Source organism: Propithecus coquereli, unplaced genomic scaffold (genome assembly GCF_000956105.1).
Source record: "Propithecus coquereli isolate 6110/MARCELLA unplaced genomic scaffold, Pcoq_1.0 Scaffold277, whole genome shotgun sequence".
Lineage (NCBI taxonomy): Eukaryota > Metazoa > Chordata > Mammalia > Primates > Indriidae > Propithecus > Propithecus coquereli.
This window is the reverse complement of record NW_012148363.1, coordinates 1,744,911-1,758,063: the sequence shown is the minus strand read 5'-3', so window position 1 is coordinate 1,758,063 and position 13,153 is coordinate 1,744,911.

Sequence of the window (13,153 nt, the reverse complement as noted above, 5' to 3'; positions counted from 1 at the left end):
TAGTTCTTTGTTTCTTTCATTAAGCTTTTGCTTTTTCTCACTTGGTTAATATATTTTCTTTTATACCTAAGTTATATATGCAGTCTCTTACATTTTCTTTTAACATTTTAATTTAATTTTGTTTTATATACAGTGTAGAGGCCCAACTTTATTCTCTCCCCAGTACTATGTCAGTACTCTATTAAATAATCAATTTATTACTCAAGAAATTAATATTTCTTAGGGGGCAGGAGGGATGAAGAGAAGTTGATTAATGAGTACAAATATACTCTTTGGTAGAAGAAATAAGACCTAGTGTTTGATAGATAATTAGGGTGACTATCATTTACAATGGTCTATTGTGCATTTCAAAATAGCTAGAAGAGAATAATTCAAATGTTTCTGGCTTAAAGAAAAGACAAATATTTAAGGTGATGGATATTCCAAGTACACTGATTTGATCTTTACAAATTATGTGAATGTATTAAATTATCAATATGTATGCCAAAACTACATCTATTATACATCAATAAAAAATTGTTTAAAAAAAGAAGTTAATATATACTTTTGCCACATATACACTGAGATCTATTTCTGGATTATCTATCTATTTTATTCCATTGATTTATTATTTTTAATCTATTTTTATTTTAATACCATAATGACTTTATTACAGTGGCTTTACAGTGTGTCTTCCATTGTCATTAGATTTTTTTAAAATGCTTTTTTGGGCTATCCTTATTTACTTTTCTGTATAAAATTCAAAATAACTGTATTGAAATAGAGGATTCTTTTGATATACTAATTAGAATTGTACTGATTCACATATTACTTTTGGGAGAACTGACATTTTTATTATTGTCTTCCCGTTCAAAAATGCTCTATCTTATTTGTTCCAATTTTGTTTTGTCTCCTAATAAGATTTATACTATTCTTCTATATGTGCTTTGCTTGTATTGTTGCTACTTTATAATTTTTATCATTTTCGTGAATGGAATATTTTTCCATTTGCATTTGTAAGTGCTTATTATTACTGCAGAGAAACGCTATTGATTTAAAAGTATTTCTGTTGTACCTAGCAGGTAGATAATTTCATTGAGTATATTGATCATAATTACTATTCATTCAACAGCTATGTATTGAATGCTTTTCTAAGCACTAGGGATATAGCAGTCGACAAAACATACAAAATCCCTGCCCTAGCAGAACTCACGTTCTAATGTTTACAGTAGCCAGAGGGGAAGATATGGTTTCAGTCATTGAGAATGAGGGATATGATAGGTTGAAAGGACAAGCTCAGAGGTGCTTATATGATTTAACGATGTCTTGCAGGATATGACAAGTGATATGACAAGCAACCAAGGTGCTCGGTCTCCTTTTCAACCTGACTTTCCTGGAATCTCCGTACTGTCTTGAGAGGTTTCCCCAGTTCTCCCCATCAATGCACCTCTACTTCCCCACAGCACCTTTTCTTTGATGTATCACGTGCTCTCAGAGTTTAGGAGCTCTGAGACAAAGTCGGGACACATAAAAAATCCCTGTGTTGCCCTTTGAAATTCAAAAAGAAAGACAATAGGCAACGGTGCTGTTATTTATCCAAGTCTTTTAGAAACCAATTATTTAATCACTATGTGAACTTTAGCTCCTCTATCTACATACATATTTACAGACTTTTCATGGATTTTCATTACAAACAGTGTTGAATGCTTTGTTAAAGTGTACATAGGTTATCGCTACTCTGGAGGTCCTATGTACTCATTCGGTTCTGTCACAAGACATGATGTGGTCTGATGTGGTTCAGGCTCTTATAAATGTGTACTGATAACTTGGCTTTGTGTCCTTTCCGAGATAGACAAAATTAATTTCTTTGTTGCATTTTCAGATAATTTTTGAGATATCAATATACAAGTCATCTCAGTGATTAACAATTGACTCTTTGTCTCTTCTGGAATTTGACTCACATCATTTTCTCTAGCTCTGGAATAATACTTTTGATGACTATAATAAATCAAAGATATCTTTTCCAATAATTTGCTGCCTCATAATCCTGATAAGATTGTTAATCTTTATTATTGCCTGTCTAGACTCTTGTGTATAGGGGTTGATTATGACAAATCTGAGTTGTACATTAATCCCTCTCTAGTTTGTTTTCAAGCTTATTAATTTAAATTTATAAACCAATTTCTGTTTATATATCCCTAGAACAAGAATATTATACTGACTTATTTCAGAGGCTCCATGTACATAGCAAAACTAGTGATCAATAAAGGATTCCTTTTTTTTCTTTCTTTCTTTCTTTCTTTTTTTTTTTTTTAGAGACAGGGTCTTGCTCTGTTGCCCAGACTGGAGTGCAGTGGCACAATCATGGCTCACTGTAACCTCAAACCCCTGGGCTCAAGCAATCCTCCTGCCTCAGCCTCCCAAGTAGCTGGGACTACAGGCATGTGCCACCATGCTGGCTAATTTTTTTAAAAAAATTTTGTAGAGATGGGGTCTCACTTTGTTGTCAAAGCTGGTCTCAAACTCCTGGCCTCAAGAAATTCTCCCACCTCGGTCTCCCAAAATGCTGGGATTACAGGTATGAGCCATCACACCTGGCCAATAAAGGATTCTTTAAGTGATTCAGCTATTAAACTTTTTTGGGGTCAAGTGTAGACTTGGGATGAGCTACATGGCAGACAGAAGTGTGCTGAGTGCTTGATAATCATGTGTGTTGTGAGTGGGAGACACTCAAAGATTAAAATCATGCCAGTCCGGGTACTTTCATCTCATCTTTCTCCAGGTTGCAAAGAACCACATACTGTCTCTGTATTACATTAGTGTGTTTTCTTATTATTTCTCTTGTTACTGTTGGATTTTCCCAGCTAGACATTATGTTCCTTGAAACTGGACATTATGTCTTTATTTATTTATTACTGACCAATCTCTATCCTGACCAATCTTTATCCTCTGTGCACAAACATGCATATAGCACTTAATGCATGTTATTAACTTGCAGGTTTGGAGGCTTAAGTCTGGCTAGGCTACTCTGGGTGGGGTTAGGTAGTCACCTGGAATGTACCACATCAATAAGACGAAACTTCTAATGCTCTTTTCCTGCTACAAAACATCCTAATACAGAAGAAACAATGTAAGGCTAAACATTGGAGTCCTGTCCTTTGGGAAACCAGAGTGTATGAAACATTTTCTGATGAGTCAATGTTAGCTCCTCGGTAGCAAATCACCTCTCTTAGGAGATAGCAGGGGACAGCTGTCCATATGACTCCCCCTTCTACTTTGGAATGCGCGGGCAAGTGGAGGATTATCAGAATCAGAATGCCCCTCTTAATTGTGTCACCATGTCTACTTTGCCTTTAAGGAAGTGGTTTAAAAATGTAGTTTGAATTCAGTGTGTATTTCCCATTCTTTCCAAGTTTGAGTATAGATTTCTTCTATTCTTGGCTATTTCGGAAATACCAAGAAGTATTGCTATGGTTTGACTGTGTCCCCCAAAGTTCATGTGTTGGAAACTTAATCCCTAATGCAGCAGCACTGGGAGGTGGAACCTAATAAGAGGTGAATGGATTGATGCTGTTAGCAGAGTGGTGTTGTTGTCAAAGCGAGCTCAGCCCCCTCTTGCTCTGGCTCCCTTGTGTTCTCTTTGCCTTCCACCTTCTGCCAGGGGTGCCACAGCAGGGAGGCCCTCACCGGATGTGGCCCCTCCACCTTGCACTTCCCAGCCTTCAGAGTGTAGAAAATAAATTTTTTTTCTTTATAAATTACTTGGCCCGCGGTATTCTGTTACAGCAACACAAAATGAAAAAAGACAAATATTTTGCCTTTTAAGAGACAAAACTCATTGCTGGAATAGTTACAAAAATACTCCTCCTGAATGTTTGCATGGGAAGGTTACAAAGTGGATGATTGACTTGTACTTTAGGTAGAGGGTGGCTGAAAATGCAGGGTTAGGGTACAGATACTAACTGTGCGTTCTCCTTGAATCTAATCTATGTTGCTGTTTAAGATAGAAATGCTAGTAATTGCTACCATTAATTCTATTCTTACTAAGTGTCAAACGCTTTATTTACAACACACTTAAACCTCACAACGAATCTGAGAGGTAAGTGTAATTATCCTCATTTTGCAGACGAGGAAATGAAGTATATATAGAGCAGCTGGGTTATCTGCCAAAAGTCACTTAATTAATAAGCAATAGTACCTTATGTGGCTTGGAACTGTGGCAATGAAACTCTAAAACCTACGAGTTGTTAAACTCTCTATTATACTCATAAGAAAGTTTCATACGCTCTGGTTTCCCAAAGGACAGGACTCCAATGTTTAGCCTTAAATTGTTTCTTCTGTATTAGGATGTTTTGTAGCAGGAAAAGAGCATTAGAAGTTTCATCTTATTGGTGTGGCACATTCCAGGTGACTACCTAACCCCACCCAGAGTAGCCTAGCCAGATTTAACCCTCCAAACCTACAAGTTAGTAACATTCATTAAGTGCTGCAAGTATGTTTGTGCTACAAAATCACATGAAGTGGGCTTGGCAAAGACTGTTCCTCACTGTTTTAGGGTTGTGTTAATTAGGCAGGGTAGAACAAGGCAATTGCCTTGTTCTATGAGGTAATGAATAACCCACTATAGAACATATTCAAGTGAAAAACTTCTTTGGATATATTACAAATATAAATGTGGACTTTAACAGGCAATTATTTAATTATCTATTGCATTTTCTTTATGGCAATACATTTAAGTTTGCAACAGCATGCACATATTGGTAGACTTCAAATTGTTATGTATCTATAGTTCTAATTTTTAAAATAATAGTAGAGAACTACATTTGACCACCAGATGGCAGCAATGTAGGATTTTGAAAGGCTTTCAAACACTCTCTTTCCAGAGACTGGATACTTTAATTTCATTAATTCAGATTGTGCTTTACTGAACTATATCTTTACATTATTTTGGAAGAAAAGATATATTTAATCTTGACATAGAGAAAATGAATTTAAACTTAATTATTGGAAACCTGGATTAAAGAGGTTTTACTATATAGACATGTTTATAATAATTAGCAGAACAAATTCCTTTTTAAGGAATCTAACACATTAGTCATACATGTAAATGTGTAATTTTAAGTACAAATGTTTCTTATCCTGTAGCAGAACAGACAAAAACCTGTGTTGGGTTGCACTTTGTTAGCAGTAATGTTGCATTAGGGTATGGACTTAACAATAACAAGAGTACATTTTAATAACATAGTGTACGATTTAGATCGAATCAGTTAGTCTGAATTAGTGTTCATTTTACTATATGTTTCAACACCAAATTCAAATATGGAAATAGTGGAAGTAGTAATAATAACAATAATAACATCTCACATTAAAAGAGTTCTGCATTGTTGGCTAAGCAATTTGTTGTACACAATCTCATTTTATATAATTAAAAGCTAGTAGACTGATGTACATATAAATTCAGAAATCTATCAGAATATTAGTTCAGGAAATGCTTCTCTAACTCCTTCATACTGTCCTAGATAATTTTTTGAGGAAAACGTCATTGTATTCAATTAAGTTGCTGATTTATGGAGGACAGCATTTTATTACTACTAAACCTGTCAGGACAATCTGAAAGATATAGTTTGGGATAATTGTCTCAAGGGGCCCCGAAATCTCAGCACTGTTCAGCGATGCTACAGAATGGGTCTTGGATTAAGATCCACAGGGCCTGGGGTCTCATCCTATGCTTGTCACTGACTAGTTGTTGGACTCTTTTATGCCTATTCTTTGTTTTTTAAACTGAGATGTTGAACTAACTTCCCTTTCTACCTCCAAAACCTTATGACCTTGCAATGTGGCCTTCCCGACAAACATAAGCAGCACAGCTGGAAATACTTGCAAGCAAATACATGCATAATTTCACGGAGGATCACCTTTGTCCCAAACTCTTAGAAGATTGATTCCTACGGAAATTCCTTTGGTGGGAGTTAATATGTCCCTCATGTGTAACCATTAGTGAGGTTTTGTAAAGTGACAGACAGCATTCTTGGATTATATTGAATTTTAAAATTACAATTTAAAAAAATTAAAAATCACTTAACTCCACATCTAGTGTCAAACCTAGGACTTAACAGGTTTCCGACACATCTGAGAATTCATTAGCGTTCCTTTTCTTTTGTTCTTTGACTTCTCTTGACTTCGCGCTCTGTGTACTGATTCTTCCTCAGCCATGCAAGAAGATCTAAAAGTATCTGTCTATAATACTTATTTTTTAATGCCGAACAATTCCTCTCCCCAGGCTAGTGTTAATTATACTGTCAGGATGCAGTGGTAGAGTTAGCTCAGTTAAAAAGAAAGAAAGAAAAAAAAAACCCTACTGATAACTTGAGGCAAAGTTCTGTGGTTGAGATCACAGAAGAAACACTTGGCGGATAGGGAATTAAATTTCCGTATAACCCTCTATGTGGATGTGTGGAGGTGTGATGATCCCCCACTCAGTGGGGTTAAAGACAATAAACCTTTGTTTGCTTCATCTCTGAGGCTCTTCACCTGATTGCTATCTCAGGAGAATGTACCTATCTATCCTTAGAGGATAAGGCAGACTTCCCCCCCACTCTTTGTTTGGGGGATCCCATATACTCTTCCAGGACCCAATCGTCAATCCCATTGTCACTAAAACCAGCTTCTAATCAGGGATGTCTTTCTTGTCCCCTCACTGCGGTGGGGGCTGCCTCCACTGTCTCCAGCCCTGACTTCTCCTTGCTGAGTGCTTTTGAGCAACTTCCTTAGCCTCTCTGAAACTCAGTTTCATCATCAGTAACGTGGAGATGCTAACACCCACATATGATCCTGGATGTAAAGAGATCTTGCATGCTGCCTGGTGTGCTATTAAACTGCATTGCTCCTTCTCTCTCTCTCTTTTTTTTTTTTTTTACCTTTCCTTGAGTTCTTCTTCCTAGAGTGGTAGCAGTGAATGTGCTGCTGACCGACAGCCCTAAATGCTTCCTGCTCTGTGTTCTTGCTGTGTATTACCCTCATACAATGATTCCTAGACTTTTGGACTTATTGGACTTGCAAAATTTAAGGAACGTTTTGAGGGCTGACATAGGATTGCAAACATTTTACTTAGCCAAACACATTACCAAAAAAATCCCAAGACAAAATCAAAACATCTACCGTTTATTGTTACCATCGTTTCATAAAAGACGTGATATTTTAACACCCAAAAGGCAGGGAGGATGGCCTGAAACAAAAGACAGTCTCTAAATGTAATACATTTAGTGTGACAGGAATGAAAGCGAAGGAGCCGCCTGTTCCACGAGAAAGAAGCCCGTGTCACGGGCAGTAGGAGGCCAGGACGCTGTGTCCTGTGCATCGGGGTGACAGGGAAGGCGCTCTCTTCCAACACGGACACACCCACGGCGCCCACGTCCCCTGGAGCATCGGGAGAGAGTGTGGGGAGATGGATCTGAGAGGCTAGTGAGCCACTTAGAGGGACAAAATGGTAGAGAAAGGGTGAGATAAAGAAGTGAGTTGAGTTTAAGAAAACCCTAGTGGAGGAGGCGCTGAAGGGTGGGAGAATGACAAAGGAAAAAGAGGACGTCGAAAAGTTTTGATATGTTTTTCTCAGAGACCGAAGTGAAAAGTAAATTATTTTTGAACAGTTTAGGATAATGGACTGATTTTTAAAAAAGGGATCTACGAGTAGAAGCAGGCTCTCTCGGCTCTGTGCAGCTCACATTCGCGCCGGGTACATATTACTCCGTATTGTCGTTATTCTCATTTGCACGGATAGATCTGGGCGCTGGCCTGGAGGAAAACTGCCTCAGCATCCGGGCACGGGGCGGACGCAGGTGCCACGGTGCCCCCTTGGCCCCAGACCTCGCCTCTCTCCCCACTTCCCCTGTCCGGCCCCTGGGGGCTGTCTAGTTCTTGGTGACTGTTAAAATGACTGTTGTCACCACCAGTGCCACTCTTGCCTCTGCAGATTTGTGGCTCCAACCAGGGCCACGCTGGGAGAAGACTCTCTCCGTCACTTCACACATTTTGTATCAGGTTCTCCGGAGAGTTTCTGGGTTTTCCAGTTTTTAAGTCTCCAGAGAGTGGTCCAGGGAGTACTTGAAAAACAGCACTTAGAAGTTCTCCTTTTCGATGCTGCTAAATGTTTCCGGACGGAGTTGACTCTCACTCACTCCTAACTGCCGTCTGCTTACGTTTCCTCCTCACCTGGCATCAATTTTTCCAATGGTGGTATCTTAGCTGGGGTTTCCTAGGAAACAGACTCTGGGGTGGAGATCTGGGTGCAGGTGGTTTCCTGGGGGTGGTGTCAGGATGACACCTGTGGGGGCAAGAAGGCCACAGGACTGGGCAGGGGAGGCAGACTGTGAGGCAGTCTCAGCACAGGCTGGGCCCCCTCCCCCTCCCGCCCCGACTTGGGGGTCTCTGGCCTTCAGCATGGGCCAGTCATTGGATACAGCCCGCCCCAGGGAGGGTGTGACCTCGGCCACGTGACTGTCTGACTGGGGGCCGCGTGGGGTCGGGTGGCGGCATTGAGAGTGAGTGCTCAGTCCTGGAGAGGGCGTCTGGGCGGAGCATGCCCCTCTGCCCACCGCAGTGGGAGGCTACCCACTCTTGCTTTGTCCCCATCCAGGGATTTAGGGCATTTGCAGTGTAAGGTCACTTAAGTTCCATAAATCCCAAAGTCCTCGTCACTATTTTTTTTTAAGGAAGCCTAGTTGGACCTATGCAGAAAGGATTTCTGGAGGCTTCAGGAGCGTTCCTGAGAGGTCCTGGGTGGATTTGCCCTCTCTCGAGTTTGTTAGTATTTATCCAGAGCTCTGTGAAAGGCATCGTTTACCTGTAGCTGACAATTATTTTAATCTCAGTTGTCTTTTGCATTTTTATGAATATGGAGACCAAGGCCCAGTAAAGTTAAACAACGTGCCCAAAGTTGCACAGCTAGGGTTAGATCAGAGTGATGGTTTTAAAGCCATGCCCTTTTGCTCACATGCCCCGGTTCCTTCCCCGCCCACGTTCCTCCCTCGCCCCTCAGCGGCCAGCATTGGTTATCCCTCTCATTTTGGCACATGCAAAGGACAGTTTTGAGTCCTGTTTTTATACTTGATTTGTCTTCAGTACTTGACTGTTAACCAGGGTCCTTCTAAAAACATTTTCTTCTTCTGGCTCCTGTGATTGGACACTCGCCTGGCTTTTCTCCCTCCTTTTTAACTTTCTCGTCTCCTTTCTAGCTCACCTTTCTCTGTCTATACATTAGGTATTTCTGTTCCCTGAAGTCTGGTTTTACGCTGTCTTATCATCTCTCTCTATACCTTCTCTCTAGATGATCTTATTTGCTCTCATAGATTTGTTCCTTTTCGTAGGCTAATGGCTCCTAACCCATATTTCTATCCTAGATTCTACTTTTGAACCCATGTATCCAGCCAGCTGCCTGCTGAACACCTCTGCTTCAATGCCCGTGGGTCCTGCCACTCAACAGTTATACTACTCAGCACTTTTTGACTGCAAATTCTTATTGAATGAAAGTAAAATTTGAATTCACTAAGGTCAAAATAGGGAATTCATTGGATTATGTGACCAAATCTTGGGCACCTGGAATCAGAAACTCTTATACACTGGACCTTGCCCCAGTCACTTGTCCTGGCTCTTCTTGGGATGTTGGCTTCAGGATGACCACGGGCAGCTCATAGGCTCCTATCTCAGAGTTCCGCAACATGAGAAGAAAAGAGCTTTTCTCTGTTGCTCCATTTCAAAAATACCATGGAAAGACTCTCCTGGCCCACCCTACATGGGCTCATCCTAAAGGCCAATCACGGTGGCCATGTAATAATAATAATGACAACAATAATTTTAAGGAGAGCTAACATCATTGCACATGTTTTATGTGGCAGGCATCATGCTTAACATTTCCACGAAGTATTTCAAATAACCTTTGCAATAACTCCCTATGTGGGTACTATTATTATTCCTATTTTATAGACAAAGCCTGAGTTAGAAAGATTGAGTAACTTGTGCAAAGTCACACATCTGTTAAGAGGAGGAGCAATGATTCAAATCCAGACAATTAGACCCTGGAGCCTGTGATAATCACTAGAGGACTCCTACTCCCTTCAAAGAGATATTGCTCTTCAAAGAAGAGAGGTGATGTTTCAGTACTTCACCCCATTTCTTTTTCTTTTATTGTGGTAAAATACATCTGAGATAAATTTGCCATTTTAAAGTGTACAATTTGGTAGGATTAAGTGTATCTGCAATGTTGTACAACCATTCTATAGTTCCAAAGTTTTCTTTTTTTTTAGACAGGGTCTCACTCTGTTGCCCAGGCTAGAGTGCAGTGGTGTCATCATAGCTCACTGTAACCTAAACTCCTGGGCTCAAGCGATCCTCCTGCCTCAGCCTCCCGAGTAGCTGGGACTACAGGCACGCGCCACCATGCCCGGCTAATTTTTCTGTTTTTTGTAGAGACAGAGTCTTATTGCCCAGGCTGGTCTCAAATCCCTGGCCTCAAGCAATCCTCCTGCTTTGGCCTCCCAAAGTGCTAGGATTACTGGTGTGAGCCACGGCGCCTGGCCACCCAAAACCTTTTCCTCACTCCACATTGGAAACCCTGTGTCCATTGAGCAATCACTTCCTGTTCCCTCCTCTCCACAGCCTCTGGCAACCACAAAACTGATCTCTGTCTTTGGGATTTGCCTGGCTCGGATATGTCACATAAATGGAGTCAGACAATATGTAGCCCTTTGTGCTTGGCATCCTTCACTTGGCATTGTTTCCAAGCTTCATCCATGTTGTAGCGTGTATTTTACTCCTTTTCATGGCTTGATAATATTCCACTGTTTGGACTGTATCGCACATTGCTTATGGTTACATTTAAAGGAGCTGTCTTGCATAGACAAACCCATGGAGACAGGAAGGAGATCAGTGGTGGCCAGGGGCTGCGAGGAGGGAAGAAAGGGGAGTGACTGCTTCACGGATGTAGGGTTTCTTTTTGGGCTGATGGAAACATTCTGGAATTAGTGGTGACAGTTGCACAGTGTTGTGACCATACTAAAAGCCACTGAATATTACAGTTTAAAATGATTAAAATGGTGAATTTAAAAAAAAGCGAAGACAGGTGAAATCATCTGAGAACTATCCATTGCTACCTTGAGCAGAACATGCCCCCAAATCAATGCAACTTCCTCATCTCTGCCGCTCTGACCTGTTCCCCGCCCCGCCTCTCCACTGGAGTGAGCGCGCAGCCACGCACGTGGTGGCTCAAGTCAGAAACCCAGGCCGTCTCGTCTCCTCCTGCTAAGTCATCGTGAGGCCCACACATCCTCTCTTCCTAAACTATCCCATCCATCCTTTCCTGCCTTCACGTCGTTATCATTGTTACTGGTACCGTTCACTGTTTACTCAGCGGTTCCCGTGCACCAGTCACCATGCTAACGGCTTTAACTCAGCCCACCCTTATTTTTCACTTGTCGCCTAACTGCAATAGGTTCTCATTTTCATCGTCTTCTATTCCATTCTTCTCAGCTGCCTAGTGATATTTTCTAAATCGTTAGTGCGCTATGTGACTTCCACAGCTTACCATCGGTCTTAGACCACAGGCCACGCTCCTTAATGAGACTTTCAAGGCCTCATTTGTTCATTTCCCGTCTTCTCCGCTCTCGGGCCTCACTCCTCCTCATTCCTTCCTGCTCCTCCCTCCGGGCTTCCAGGACCACTCACTGGTTGTCAAATATCCCAAGTTGTCTCCCTTACCTTGGTGCGTGGGGTTCCCTTTGCCTCAGACGCTCTTCCTTTGGACCCCCTCCTCACCTGGACACCACCTGCACGTCTCAGTGGAGCCGGCGCTTCCACTGGGACGCCTGCCCTGGGCTCTCTGTGACCGGGTCAGGAACCCCTCTTATGTGCTTGCAGAGAATCCCACACTCCATCCAAGGCAGCCACACTCGCTGCACTCTATTGCAGAGGCCGGTCCAGTTGGCCGTGAGCTCTCGGGGCTTGTATCCTCCACATGCCTTTCCCAGCACCTGGCACGGGACAGGCTCATGTGAATACTGGCTGGATGTGTTATAAAGCTGTAACTTAACTTCTAGGAAGCCGAACCCCACGCTGTTGGTGAGAATAGGGTACCATCAGAGTAGGGGCTCGTCGCACAGGCCTATTACCCCGGCCTGCCTCTATGTCTCCATCTGTCAATAGGAACTAAGATGAGTGTGTACGGTGTAAGTCCCCTAATCCATATTGTGACTCACGCCACTCATAGGAATCCTACAGAAATTGCACAAGGATAAATGATAATGTTGCAAGGGTTTATTTTAAAGAATGCCTGTAGAATTCTTGCTCACTGGTTATGGTCAAGGCCTTTGTATGCTCTGCCTGTAGCTCTTTGAAAGAAGACATTTAAAAAATATTGTCTCCTCCTCCTCCCCCTCTACACCACCGTGAACATCTCCGCATCACAAATCTCTATTATTTCCCCTTCACCGAAAGTCAGTCAGTCTAGAGGCATCCATTTCATGGACAATTATTACAGATTATACTGATGCAGAGCACATTTAATGGCAAGAAATAAAAAGGATTGACTGTCACTGCAGACTTGTCACATTTGATAGTCTGGAGAATTTTATTTCCCTGTTGTGTGGTGACGACGGCGTAAAGTCTGAGCTGTGAGCTACCACGTTCATCATCTACCCAACTCTTCACCCATTTGCTTCCCCGGTTTTCTGAGGGACCCTCGAGCCATAGAAGAGTTTTCTCCAGAAAGAAACAAAACTAGCCCACAACTATTAATTTTTCCTTTCATCGTGGAAACAACAGGTCCTCAAATTGTATTTAATAGGTCACAAGGAACATTCTCTTGCAAGTAAGAGGGAACAATATGGACTGTTCGTACCTGCTTCTCTCAACTCCTCCCGTAGACCATTCCATTGGAGGGAGGAAAGACACTGACACTTTTCTGCTCATGTTCCTGCAGCCCAAGGAGGCTGAGAGAGAGGGGAACAGAAGAGTTTTTATCTCGTCAGCAAATATTCACCACCGCTTTGTCCGCGGAAGCTGCTCTTGTGAAGATGATCACTGGTACTTCTGTCACTGCAGTCAGAAGTGCTGCCCTGATTGCCCCAGACTCTAGCACCAAAGGAGTGCTGGCCTTGTACCACTGCTGCTGGCCAGTGGCCAGGCA